This window comes from Lycorma delicatula, chromosome 10, assembly GCF_047948215.1.
Source record: "Lycorma delicatula isolate Av1 chromosome 10, ASM4794821v1, whole genome shotgun sequence".
In the NCBI taxonomy this organism is placed as follows: Eukaryota; Metazoa; Arthropoda; class Insecta; order Hemiptera; family Fulgoridae; genus Lycorma; species Lycorma delicatula.
Window position 1 is genome coordinate 114,079,130 of NC_134464.1, and position 13,809 is coordinate 114,092,938.

A 13,809-nucleotide genomic window follows, 5' to 3' on the forward strand; every position below is an offset into this window, starting at 1 on the left:
TGGAAATGTGTCCAACAGGTGACGTAGTGATCATCCCAAATCTTCCACTGATGAGACAATCTTGATGATGGTCTTGGCTGCCTTTGCAAAGAGTCCACAATGCAGTACTCGATGTCTTGCAAGTGAAATTGGTGTTAGTCGTTCCTCCATTCTGTGTATTCTTCATAGCAACAAACAGCACCCATTTAAGATGCAAATGCTGCAAAAGCTTTCTGAGGATGACCCAGACAGACGTGTCAAGTTGTCTTTACATGGGCATTATGTCAATATCAGGATAACTGTACATTCCCACAGAGTATCCTATTTAGTGTTAAGGCAATGTTTTATGTCAGTGGCGAGGTGAACCGGCAGAATCACCGATATTGGTGTGATGAAAATCCCCACTGGACTGACCCATCCAATGTTGTTGGAGATGTTAAAATAATGATGTGGTGTGAGGTATGGGGTGCCCGTGTGGTTGGAACAATCTTCATTGACGGAACCCTTAATTCCGAGCAGTACTCGGACATGTTGAGAGACACTGTCTTTCCTTCCCTTTTAAATGAAGATGGAACATTCTCTTCATTTTTTCAACAAGATGGTGAAAGTGTGGTATTTAGCCACACTTTGGGCTAAATAATCGTCAGTGGCTCGATGTCCAGTTGCCTGGGCAATGGATTGGTCGGCGTGGCCCAGTTGAATGGCCACTAAGATCACCCGACCTTATACCTATAGACTTTTGTTTGTGCGGGCACTTGAAGCAACTTGTTTACACAAAGAAGATTTGTGATGTTCACAATCTGCAACAAAGTACGCTGTGCTGCACAGAAATCACACCAGAAGTGCCTGTGCAAGTGTCTGCTGACTGGATTAAGTGCCTGGAGTTATGCATTCAACAAAGCAATCAACATATTTAACACATCATGTAGCCCTCAAGTGTCAATTTTGGATGCCAGTAACTCCTACACCGTAACAGCTATGTGAAATCTGATTGCAGAAATGAATTCTGTTTTGTCAAATGACGTGACCCCCTTCCCATTTAAATAAATGGACGGCGATTTAAAATTCTGGCCATTGTTGTTATGCCCCAATGGTGGGCCGCCTTCATACCTAATTTACATTGGTGTATCCAAATGTTTCATTTTCTTTGCAACTTCTGAAATGCAGCTGCACTGCAACTTTTAGACCACCTGTATATTCTTTAAAAATGTATAATTTATGGAATCATTAAAAGCATTTATACACTTATATATAATCTTGTATTATTCATTCAAATATTAAAGGATCATATCTAATTATGGAATGAAAAATGTCTGCATTTATTATTTGAACCAGTGGTAAATTTTACATAGAGCAATTACCTAACCAAGGTACTACATCAAGGTAGATATTATCTCGAAGGAACTAATGCTGGGAAGTGTACCCTTTTCTTGTAGAATGTTCCACTAATGTTTTTAGGATTTGCAACTTTGTGACCAGGAAAATCATCTTTGATATTCTGCAGCAGCACCAATAGTTGCATTTTCATCACACATTCCCAAGGTTGGTGTACTCCTCACTTGTAAATAACAAGGGCAATTAACATACACATGCACACATTTAGATTAACTATACTATACTGGCAACAATTCACTGCAGTAATGCAGAACATGAAATGCACTTATAACATGCATTGCTGGCCAGTTAATTTCCCTGTTACAAACTTCAAAAACATAAACTGTTATATTTTCAATTTGACCATGAATTTGAGGAAGATACAAGTACATAAACTTTAGTGGCTGAATTTCTAGTACTCATTTTTTTATTTTATTTTTCTCTTTTTAATAGTACACCATTTTTTGTGTCATTGTATTTAGTAGAAAAGCAAAAATGCTTTGTGCATGTAATCCCTTCATTTGATATGATAAGTGTTCATAATAAAATCAAATTTCTTGAAGCTCTCTATTTGTTTTTTATTGGGCTATTTTTCATCAATTTTCTCCTCTACAAGTTTTGATAATAAATTTTATGCATTTATTAGTCAAAATTTTTATATTAAAAAAAAAAAACCTGTTTTTAGAGAACAAATTTTTCTGTTTTATGTCGAATAATATGGAAACTATTATACAATTACCGATAAGAAACTTTATTATTAAACAGAATTCGTATCAAAATTCTGGCTACAGCAAGATTTTGATATCAAAACCAATCTAGACCATAATTTTTTGCTTGATATCACCACATAAGCTTGAAGCTTGTGCATGGGATGTAGAAATGCAATTTTGTAGTATAAAAAAAATCATATCATGCATGATTGAGATTTGAACCCAGAACCTCAAAATGAAAGACCAAGATGCCATTCCACTACAGAGACTGGCTGGCTAATTCATTCAAAATTTTTACATTCTTCAACGATTTTATTATCTTCACATGTTTAAATTACTTTTTTTTATGTACTATTAATTACAAATCACTTTTTTTTAATCTTGCTGCTCCAGAAGGAGGGCAAATTATTTGGGTATGTGTATATATATCCCTGCAATTTCGGAAAAAAGCAGTTGTTTGCTTTTTTCAAACAAAGGAACAACGATTACTAAAGTAATTTACTACTAAAATTTTCTAACAGCAAGCAGTAAAGTGGGTCCAGCATTTTTGTTACTTCAGTTATCTATAAAAACTGATTCAGTGAATTTGCCTTTAGCTGTAAGCATTTTATGTTACTTCACACCCATCAATTTCCAAGATACTTCTACAAAAAAAAATTTCTACTGAGATAAGTTGCAGCAGCAACTTTTAGAGTATTCTCGAAATAGAATTACTACTCCAGAAAACTGAAACAGCTACTATGAAGAGCTAGATTCTTTGTTTTCATTTATGATGGTATTTTTGGGAGAAAACCATTTCAAATGTTGCAAAATTACCAGGTTGTAAAGATAAATTTTTTTTACATAGAATGCTTTTTTTAAAATCATAATTGTTTGACATTAGTGCAGCGTTATATTAAATAAACGTAATTGAAATTATGTTTAGTGTTACTAGTGTTCGAATTAATTTTAAAGATCTATGTTTAACTAAATGAACACAAACAATTAAAATCACGCATGCTGTTCTTACATGTAATAAATATTACCTTTCAAAACCCGATTTGAACAGCTACATTGCAAACCAGTGGTAGCAGCACAACATTCAGAAGTCCCAGCATCAGTCTCTAAAGAAACCGAGTTCCACCACTCAGTCATAACTTCAATCTATTAAATTCTGCAACGTTTCTGCTAGAAATTAACTCGTGGTATTATTTTTCCAGTCGGTTCTCCATTTGTGCAAACAGTTGGGTGGCTGCATCCTATCTAGATTACAACTGATCTGGCCAACAATTTTGAGAGTTTTAAGATATGTCTCACAGAAATATTTGCACTAGTTCTCTCTCTATTACCTCCCGCATTCAAATACTGTTTGGGAGGATTAGATAGTGTAGAGGGCTCTTGAATTATAGAATTTATTAAATACCACATAATTTAAACACGTGTATAGAATTTTAACCACAGGGAGCAAAAAATATTTTTTTTCATTCCTAATTCTCTTTGTTAAAATTTGTTTTTATTATATTCCAACATTTAAAAAAATGTTTGTTACTACATCACTCAATTTTTTTTTCTTTTGTGTAAAACAAAAGTTTTTACAGATTTTGTGATTGGATTCTGTTTTATAAAACAATTACAAGAAACTGAGCTGTCCAAGTGTTCTCATCATAACCATAATTTTATTTTTTTTTTACCCTAAGAGTGCTATGCTGTCATATAACTGTGCTATGTTGTCATATACGGTTAAATCTTTATATAACGAAATCAAGAATCCCAGGAAAAATTTGTTAAATAGAGGTTTTCATTAGAGGTAATAAGAATTCAATCTAATTTTTTTATGAATGTTTTATCTCGTTTTATAATGAATTAAAATTGAATACAGTTTTTCTTAATAGCGATATACAAAAAAAATGTAAGTGTATTTTTTATGTTGTGCATTACATATTAATTATACATCCTGTATAAAATGTAGCATTGCAAAAATCCACAATGCGGATTTAAAAGATTGACGGTTGAAGATACAAGAGTTTGCAAAAAATCAGTAGACCATACTCGCATCTTACACGAGCATTTGGATATAGATAGCTATCGGCACAATGGGTGCCGCGTTTTTAACGGTTGATCAGAAACGCAGACAAATGAACATTTCTCAGCAGTGTTTGGACATCTTCAACCGTAACTCAACTGAATTTTTGCCATGTTTCATTACTGCTGATGAAAAGCAGATTCATTATTACTGCCCTGAGACAAAGCAACAGTCTAAACAGCGGGTCGAAACCGATGGAAGGCTCCAAAGAAGGCAAAAAGTATTAGACCTGCGGGAAAGTCATGGCCACTGTTTTTTGGGATGTTCATGGTGTAATGTCATTGACTACTTGGAAAAAGAAAAAAACAATCACCGGAGAATATTATGCGATTGAAGTAGGCCATTAAAAGACCAAACGTTCACATTTAGGCGAGAAAAAAGTGCTTTTTTACCTGCGCACACATTTTCTGTTGTTGCTGCTAAAATTCACAAACTGCGCTTTGAATTGCTTCCACGTGCACCATATTTAACTGTGTTCTGCAGACAGTAACTGCAGAACACATATTTAAATTTCTGTTACGGTTTTATTGTTAATGGCTTATAAGAGAATCTTGGAAATTTTTGCTTTACCATTTCAGTAAAAATAACTTGTCATTCTTGACTGTTGTCAAGAATACTTTGTGTTTGTATACATTTATAATTTCAGTGCAGAAATTAAAAGAATAACTATCTTAATAAACTCACAGAGATGTCCAAAATATTAAATTTAGTGTCGCTGTTAAAAAACATTTCATAAAAGTTACTCATGTTACTACATACTGTATCATGTTAATATGTAGTATGTCACCATTTTGTTATATAGAGGTATGAATACGTTAAAGAGGTAAATCTATACTTAGTCTTATTAAAATGTCACAGTGCAGAAAAACAATTTGCAAAATCAAAGTTCGTTATATATAGAGGTTCAAATGTATTTCAAATTTTATCCTTAGGTGGTAAATCAATTGTGGTGGGCTCCCCCTCCCCTCAAAATTAACACAGCTTGATAAGGTAATCAGGTTCAAGAATGCCAAGACATGTATGCCTAGAAGTTCTTGGTTTTTATTTCTCAAAAAAAAAAAAGTTGCCAGTACCGCAACTCAATTAGGGATATGATAATGTCATATCCCTAATTTGTAATTCCTTTTAGTTTCAAGCGGTGTTAAACAAAACAGATTCGTATGTTATTTATTTTCCAAGGCCTCCTTTATTAAGTTTGATATATTTTGTATCTTAAAAAATAATTAGGGTATTAGGCCTCCCACTAACCAGTGATTTGATTCTAAGTCGGTTATTTGTTCTCATTTTACCTTACATCTTAAATGATCAATTCCTATAATTTTTTTTCACTAGATTCACTCCATTTATGCAAAAACAGTTTTGGAGTAGTGCAACCTCAAGATAAGAGTGCAATTCAGGTTAGCTATGGTTCTATGAATTTTGAGACGAATGAACTGAAAAGGTATACTTTTTCACAAATATGATTTCCACTAAGTACCAAACAAATATTTGCATGGACTATGCTCCTTGCAGAAATCATACTACCCTAATTTCTAATCGGTTTTCATCATGGTGAACAAGAAGAATGTAATTTAATTTAATGACAATTTAATCTTTTCCATTATGCATCTATTTTTAAACATAAGTATTACAGGGGGCTGCACCGCCTAATAATTATGAACTAATTGAGATTTTCATCTTCCCCTTTCATGCAGTGGATTGAGTGATGTATTAAGATTATTTTTCAAGGTTCTTTTATGTTTAATAATAATTTTGTAGAGCAAAATTCCAACGTGACCAGTGGTTCCAAGAATTCTTGGATAAATCCAACAAAAGTCTTCCAATTTTTCATTCTTCAAAGCTTCCTTCTATGTTCATAAGAAACCCTTACTCAATGAATTTATGTTCAGTGAGTATTTATGTTGGACACCTTTTCTTATTTTATAGATTTATCCTGATGCTTAATAACAAATTGGAAATTGAAAATTATTTGATGTTTTTTTTGTAGCATCTTCATATCATTTTTTAAAACCATTTTAATTTATGTCATTATTGTTTAAACTGCAGTAGAAAATTGCTCAGTCAAGTTTAAACGGACCATACCTTGGATAACTAAACGCTCAGGTAATACAGTTTTGCCCCATTAATTCTGGTTTAAAAATAAATCTATGCTTAACATTTCCACAACTTATACTTATATTTTAAAATATTCTATTAGGCCAATAAAATAGCAATTTTAAGAAAATCATATATATACAGTTAATAGAGTATGACATTTAAAGTGAATATTTGAAAGTAAAAGTAAAAATTACTCTAAATAAAAGTAAAAAAAAAAAAATTATTATTTTACATTAAATAACTTTATAAATCATTTTAAAAGTTGAAAGAAGTCCTTTACGACCTTGTTCTGCCATTATTCCATGCTTCTATGCTGCAACATTACGCAGCCACCATAGTGTCAAAATCTTACTCCTTTTGTTGACCCTCAGTAGTTTGTAGATTACTGCAAGCCATAAAAGAGGTTTTGATGACTTTCTGACTCGCTCAGTTTCTTGTTGATGTTGAGCATTATCCCGACTTTAAACCGTCATTCATCGGTTTTGACAGCTTCCCAAAATTCTGGCAGTTATTAAAGTATATCTTTTACATTAAAAACATTGAAAAGAGCATGAATATTCCCACTAACCGACTTAATTTTACCTGACAAAATTATCCATCATGAATGATTTATATAGTAGATTATCTCACACATTCAAAAAAAAAGATCTTCATAAAACCATTTTGTAAATCCATCTGTACACTTTTTTTTTAGTATACTTCACGGGAAGGGAGTTAATGTTTTTAAAAGCTTTCTGGTGGTAGACTGCATCAATGAGAACAAACTTACTAAACCCCAATTTATTTGAACGTTAAGCGTGATGGTTAAACCTCTTTTTGCTTCACTGTAGCCAAGAGCTAACTTTTCTTCTTTAAAAACAGAGTTTTGACGATAGTATTTTGTAATTTAAACCGGTTTCATCACATTTGAAAACCTTCATCGGTTATTTTCTTAATTTTGTAGTGTTTTCATAGACAAAATCTTACTAATTGTCTAGGACTTCAGTCGATCAAGCCAACCCTGATTAAATGTAAATTTCTCTTCCCCCATATTTAAAAATTCCAAAGCATCGGCATAGAATTGGGCCTGATAGCGAGCTACTTTATTTCAAATTTGGTTTAACATCAAAAGTAGAATTTACATTTTTTCACATTTGTTTGTTTGATGGCTCTAATTTGTGTATCGCTACCAACCATTGCAAAATCGATCTTTCAATTTCTGTTCCGAGTTGGATTTTACTTAAGTCCAATCATGTTTATGTATTATAGTAAAAATATCACAATTACGAGGGTTTTTTTTCAAGGTCCGATCGGTCACGAAATTAAAACCACTATGAAAATTAAAAAAATGTTTATTTGTTACAAATAAAAATTTTTTTTAGTCATATTTAAAATGTCATCATAAATTAATTAATATTCTAAAAATATCAATTTACAATTTTATTTTTTTGTTAATACTATTATTATATAAAAACTTATTATATAGTCACAACTTATTATTATTATACAGTCACAATTATTTTTATAAAAACTTATGAAAATAATTGTGACTATATATTAATTAATTATAGCACGATGAACTGCCAACAGCAATTAAAGATAAAAAAAACAAATTATTATGAAAACTACTAAAATGCAAAAATGAGTTTGAAAAATATTACTTGCAGAGGCAGTCAAATCAGCGTGACAAAACATTTTTTAATTAAGTTTATTTACAGAGGAGTTTCGACAATATAATTTTTACATTAATTAATGATTCTTAAATTATAATTAACAAAATTCAATAAAAATGATTGTTTAATAGCAATTGAAACATTATATATTATAGTATCACATTTAAATCTACTAAATTTTTGGTTTGAACCCATCCAAGCACGTTATTATTTTACATACTACAATTTCGACATCCACAAGCAGCTGTAAACAAGCCTGTACTTGCTAAGGCATTGGCCTGTAGTTCCTTTAATTGCTAAAAGTAAATTAACAAATATATCTGTCACTTTTTGAAGAAAAAATCTAAAATCAGCCGTCATAAAACTCAAATAGCATTTACATAAATATAGTAAAACAATACTTTTATCAAAATGTAAAAAAATTATGCGATTCCAGCATTCATAAATTATCACAAAATTACTTTCCTTATTTAATAATAAAATAAATTCTGTTGCAAAGGAAAAGAAACCAAATATTCAAATTTGTTATCCAACAAAACCGCTCTTAAGCGGGATCTCAGTTTTGTACCTTTACAGTACAGCTAAACAAAAAAATGAAGGACTCTCAAAAAATCTTAACAGCAACAAATTATTAGAACAAACATCAGTTGTACCACTGTGAACCGACCTATAATTAATTACATTCTGTTCACCCACATGAAATCTGAATGTCCCTCGGAAAACATTTGAAGCGGGTGTTTCTGTGGGCACATATCAATGAGACAGTGCTACTTTGGTCATGTAAATACTAAGTACCAATATATCCAGAATAGGATAAGGCAGTGGATATTTCATCTGGTGAACAGAGTGCAATTATAGGAGTTAGTTCACAAGATCAACACTGTTTTTGTTGATCGATTGCACCGTGTCATAATGTTAGAATAAATAGTATCAGATCAGATTATTCTTAGTCTAAGAGCACATATTTTTTAATTACAAATATTGAAGGTAAAATAAATGTAAACCGCATCTGAAGGTAATAACTACATCCTTTACAACTAACCGATTGTTCCATTACACCTGGAACGTCCAGGCAGAGCATCCTGGAAACAGAAGGGTGTGAAGTAACGATGAAATGGTAATGGCAGAGACATTTAATAAATAGGTTCTCATAGACTGAATGCGAGAAGCTAACTGTAATATAACTGTAATATAACTGTAATATAAGGTGTTTGTATTTTTTAATAGCTGATATTTTTAATAATGTTAATGTAATTATTGTAGACTGGATTATTTGTAACCCTCAAGCTCTCGTGGCAATTGTTCTTTAACATAGGACTGTGATGGAAATCCAGTAAAAAGGGTAGCTGTATCAAGCCCTAATTCTTTGAATTAGATACGAATGCTTGATGCTCTGAACCAAGATTGTAAATTATAGCATTATAATATATGATGTTTCAAATTCTATTGCAATTTCTCAGGGCAATAATAATAATAATGATAATCTTGCGTAATACTATTTCAATATTTTATAGAACCTAACATGTTAAAGCACACTTAAAAACTTGTGTTTGTTCTTAGTTGATTAAACATGAAGATTTATGAGACACAGTAAAACACATAATCACATCAGTAAAACAGATAGTCAAATATAATTACTTTTTTATCGTTTTAAAAGGTGTTGCAAAAATAATTTTGTTTATTAAACATTAATGCGATCCAATGTAGATTCCCTGCATTAAACAATATTTACAAATGCAAATATAAATTTAATAACTTATTCAATAAATATCTTATGTCGTTACATGTCTTATTCGCTAAAAAACTAAGAGCAGCATTCTTTATTAAAAAAAGTACATCCAAAAATAAAAAAGCCTTTATTTTGCCTATCATTGAAACTTGTCTATATAGTAAACTTTATTATTCATGAATATATTTTTTTATTAATGAAGATGTATTTTTATTTAAGTGAAACACATCTACAAAGTCAATTAAACTGGTAACACATGAACGTTTAAAAAAAGTATATATTTATATGTAATAAAATTTAATACACATTATAAATTACATTACACTAACAGGCAGAAGAATGATGGGTAGAATAAACCTCATGCTAGGTGGTCAGTTGCTACGAGAGACATGATAATGTACCTGGGGGTACAGATCAACAAATCATGTAAATTTAGTCAACACATAGTAGACAGTTGTACAAGGACCTAAAAAGTCTTGAAATCACTGAATGTGTTGATCACTACTCACTCGGCTCCAAGGGCTTCCAAATGCCGATTAATCATGTCAATGATAATTTCAGTGTTATTGTATGCTGCCTCGGTTTAGGGTGGAGCAATGAGAGTCATGAGGAACCAGGCACGTTTACACAGTCCACAGGTTAACGTTGTTGGGTGTTACGGCGTGTTATACAACTACATCATACAGTGCGGTGAGCGTGTTAGCATCAGCTTTGCTAATTGACCTTCAAGTTAGAGTGCAAGAGCTTTGCTACGATGGTATGGGGAAGCGTGAGGACAAGGCTAATGTAATGGAGACATGGCGTGAAAGATAGATGACTGGAAATGAAGCAGCCTGGACAAGGAGATTAATCACAGACTTAGACATATGGACGAAAAGGAAACATGGCAATATAGATTTTTATACGTCACAATTGCTCTCCGGCCAAGGAATGTTTCAACATTACCTCAATCGATTTGGCAGACGGGACACTCCGTGCTGCATGTTTTGCAACAGAGGACACAGTGGAGCACACCATATTTATGTGTGCACAATGGCACCTTTGGGAGACATCGACAGATCAAGACCTGAAAACCTGGTGTCCTTCATGCTGTCCCCAAAAGAGAACTGAAGGGCCTTTGACACGTATGCTTTGAAGGTGTTACATGGTAAGGGCGCTGAAGGGAGATGCCGTGGATTTTAGCGTAGGGAAGGGTGGTTAGCCCATCTGTGCCAGTATGCTTAGGTGAGCCGGTTCCGATGAGCAGCTGTGGGCGCCAGGACTAGCGTAGGTCAGAGATAAAATCAAGACAGAGACCCGGGCGTCGTGCAGGGCCCGGGAACGACATAGTCGGGCCTGGTTACCCCCTCATGGGGATTAGAGGCAGGCAAAATAAAGATCAAAAGATCCAATCCGGGTGGCCAAACTGCTGTGCCGGATTTACTGCTGGTGAGCGAGAAGACTCCCTTAGAGTAAAGGGGCACTTCCCTGGGTTGAGCTTTAATTATATTGTATTGTGAGGGGAGTAGGGTGGGGGGAAAAAAAAGTTATGGTAATACAATACAAACTTCAATACTCTGAATCGTCAGTTATATTTCCTCACCTAACCTAACTAAAATCAATTAAATCTCAGTTAAACCAGCTATTTACTTTGCAGCAGAAAGAAGCGAAAATCCACAAATAAAAATAGAGTGCACCGCCCTCCCTTACGTTAACAATAGTACCTAGTATTGTAAATTATATACCTATGAAACTGATGGCAACATCTTTTAAATATTATTATTTTGAGCTTTAAAAATTAACATATTTCTGCTGAAATAAAAATCAAAATAAATTAGATTGAAACAATTACAAAGGATCTCCAATAAGTATGAATTGAAGAAATTTTTATAAACAGAATTTCTAATGAATTTTAAGGTTCATTTTTCCTGACTTTACTGACCAATTCATTAAAATTTCCTGACTCTCATAATGATATGCTATTATTGCCTTTACTCTGCAAAGTACATAAATATTTTTTTTGCAGTCTTTACCGTACCCGTAGCTGCCCAACTCACACTTTTTTCTACTATTAAATTCATTTTTTAATGATTTTTTTTCAAAATACATTTAAAATTGGGCTAATTTTTGTGATAAATTGTTTCACTAATTTACACTGTAAAGTACATAACAAAAAATAACAAAAATATAATAAGTTTTTTGCTGATGAACATCATAGTAACTAAAAGTAACAGATAAGAAATAAAAGCGAACTAAAGCAATTTTAAAATAATTGGCACACACACAGAATTGCTGAACTTTTTCACAAAAACTAGCCTAAATTATTTTGCCAAGTAAAAAGAAAACTGTATTTCATAACTTGGTTTGCATAAAAACACTTAATGTTTTTATGCAAACATATATTTCAATTTAATAAAGAATATATGTATGATCAAAACTTAAAGGAAAACTAAAAGTAATACAGATAAGAAAACTAGAACAGAAAACAAAAATTACTAATATTTACTTGAAATATATTTTGTCATTATTAGTCCAGTGTATTTGCAGAATGCCATCAAAGTATAGTACAGGAACATGATTGATGACAAGAGCATTTAATAGCTCCAAGCTGGAATTTTGACACTATACAACTATCAGGAAAAGTAATTTTAAAAGTTGCACCAATATCTTAATGTAAACTTAAGTATAACTTATTTTGTACAATATTGAGAACGCACATAATCTCTGCCTTACAAACATAATCATTACAACAAAAAGAAGTAATTTTTTAAAGTATAACTCTCATTAAAGATTTTTGACAAATGTTACCAACAAATTTTTTCTTTGGTGTGTAAATTAATATGCTTCTTTAAATTAGAAAGATGATTAAAAGCCTTTTGGCAGAATTTACAGACATAATTTTTTTCTTTTGTACGAATATTAAGATGCTTCTTTAAACTAGAATAATGACTGAAAACCTTTTGGCAGAAGTTACAATCATAATTTTTCTATTTTGTATGAATATTTAAATGTAATTTTAAATTAGCACTTTGATTAAAAGTCTTCCGACAAAAGTTGCAAACATAATTTTTCTCTTTTGTATGAATATTTAAATTAGAACTTTGATTAAAAGTCTTCTGACAAAAGTTGCAAGTATAATTTTTCTCTTTTGTATGAATATTTAAATTAGAACTTTGATTAAAAGTCTTCTGACAAAAGTTGCAAATATAATTTTTGTCTTCATTATGCATAAGGTGGGGTTTTAAATCGTTATCATGAATAAGAGACTTTAGACAAAAATTACTATTATTTTTTTTTTACAATGAAAGTTAATGGGTCTCTTTAAATAACATTTACATCGGAATCTTTCATCGCAATATTCACAAACCAATTTCTTCCCATTCTGGAAAAATAACACGTTTTCACTACTTATATTCTCCACTAAATTTTCTTCTGTTGTTACATCACCATATGCACACTTACATTCATTGGATATTTTGATACATCCCTTGATGCTTCCTTTATCGATAGTAACCTGTAAAATCAAAAATAATTAATAATTACAATTGCAAATGAAAGAGACAAATCAAAAATCAATGTCCGATTATGACGGAATAAAATTGGCACCATCAGTCAGTTTTTTCATGGAGCCCACTGTTTGAAGGCAAACGTACCTCAACTGCTTGAAAACTTTGTTGTTCCTCAGATTCCTGCAGGATACAGTTTCCAACAAGATAGTGTTTCACCACACTTTTATTGAGATGTTACCATATTTCTGAACAAGGCTTCCCTGGATGTTGGATCAGATGAGAGGTCCAACTGCATAGCCAACTAGATCTCCCACATATCAGTCTTTTGGACTTTTTTGTTTGGGATTATATTACAAGTTGTAACAAAGAAAAGTTTGAGATTTGTACAATTTAAAACAAAAAATTGCTGTAGGCAATATATACATATATATAATTAAGTAAAGAATAATTAAAACATTATTTTTTGATTAACTATTATTCATTTATGAATTAGTTTTTAATTATTTATTAAGTTTATCTGGTAATAGATTGTTTAGCATGTTACTAGCAAAGATAAGGTACCTTATTATTGGTTTTTTGTATGTTTAACTTTTGTTTTAATGCTGTGTTTACTGGTACGTTTAATCAATAATGGAGAAACCTAAAACCCATATTTTTAACAAGAATGGATGATTTCAGACCTAATGCTTTGGGTCAGTAACACTGTATCGCAACATAA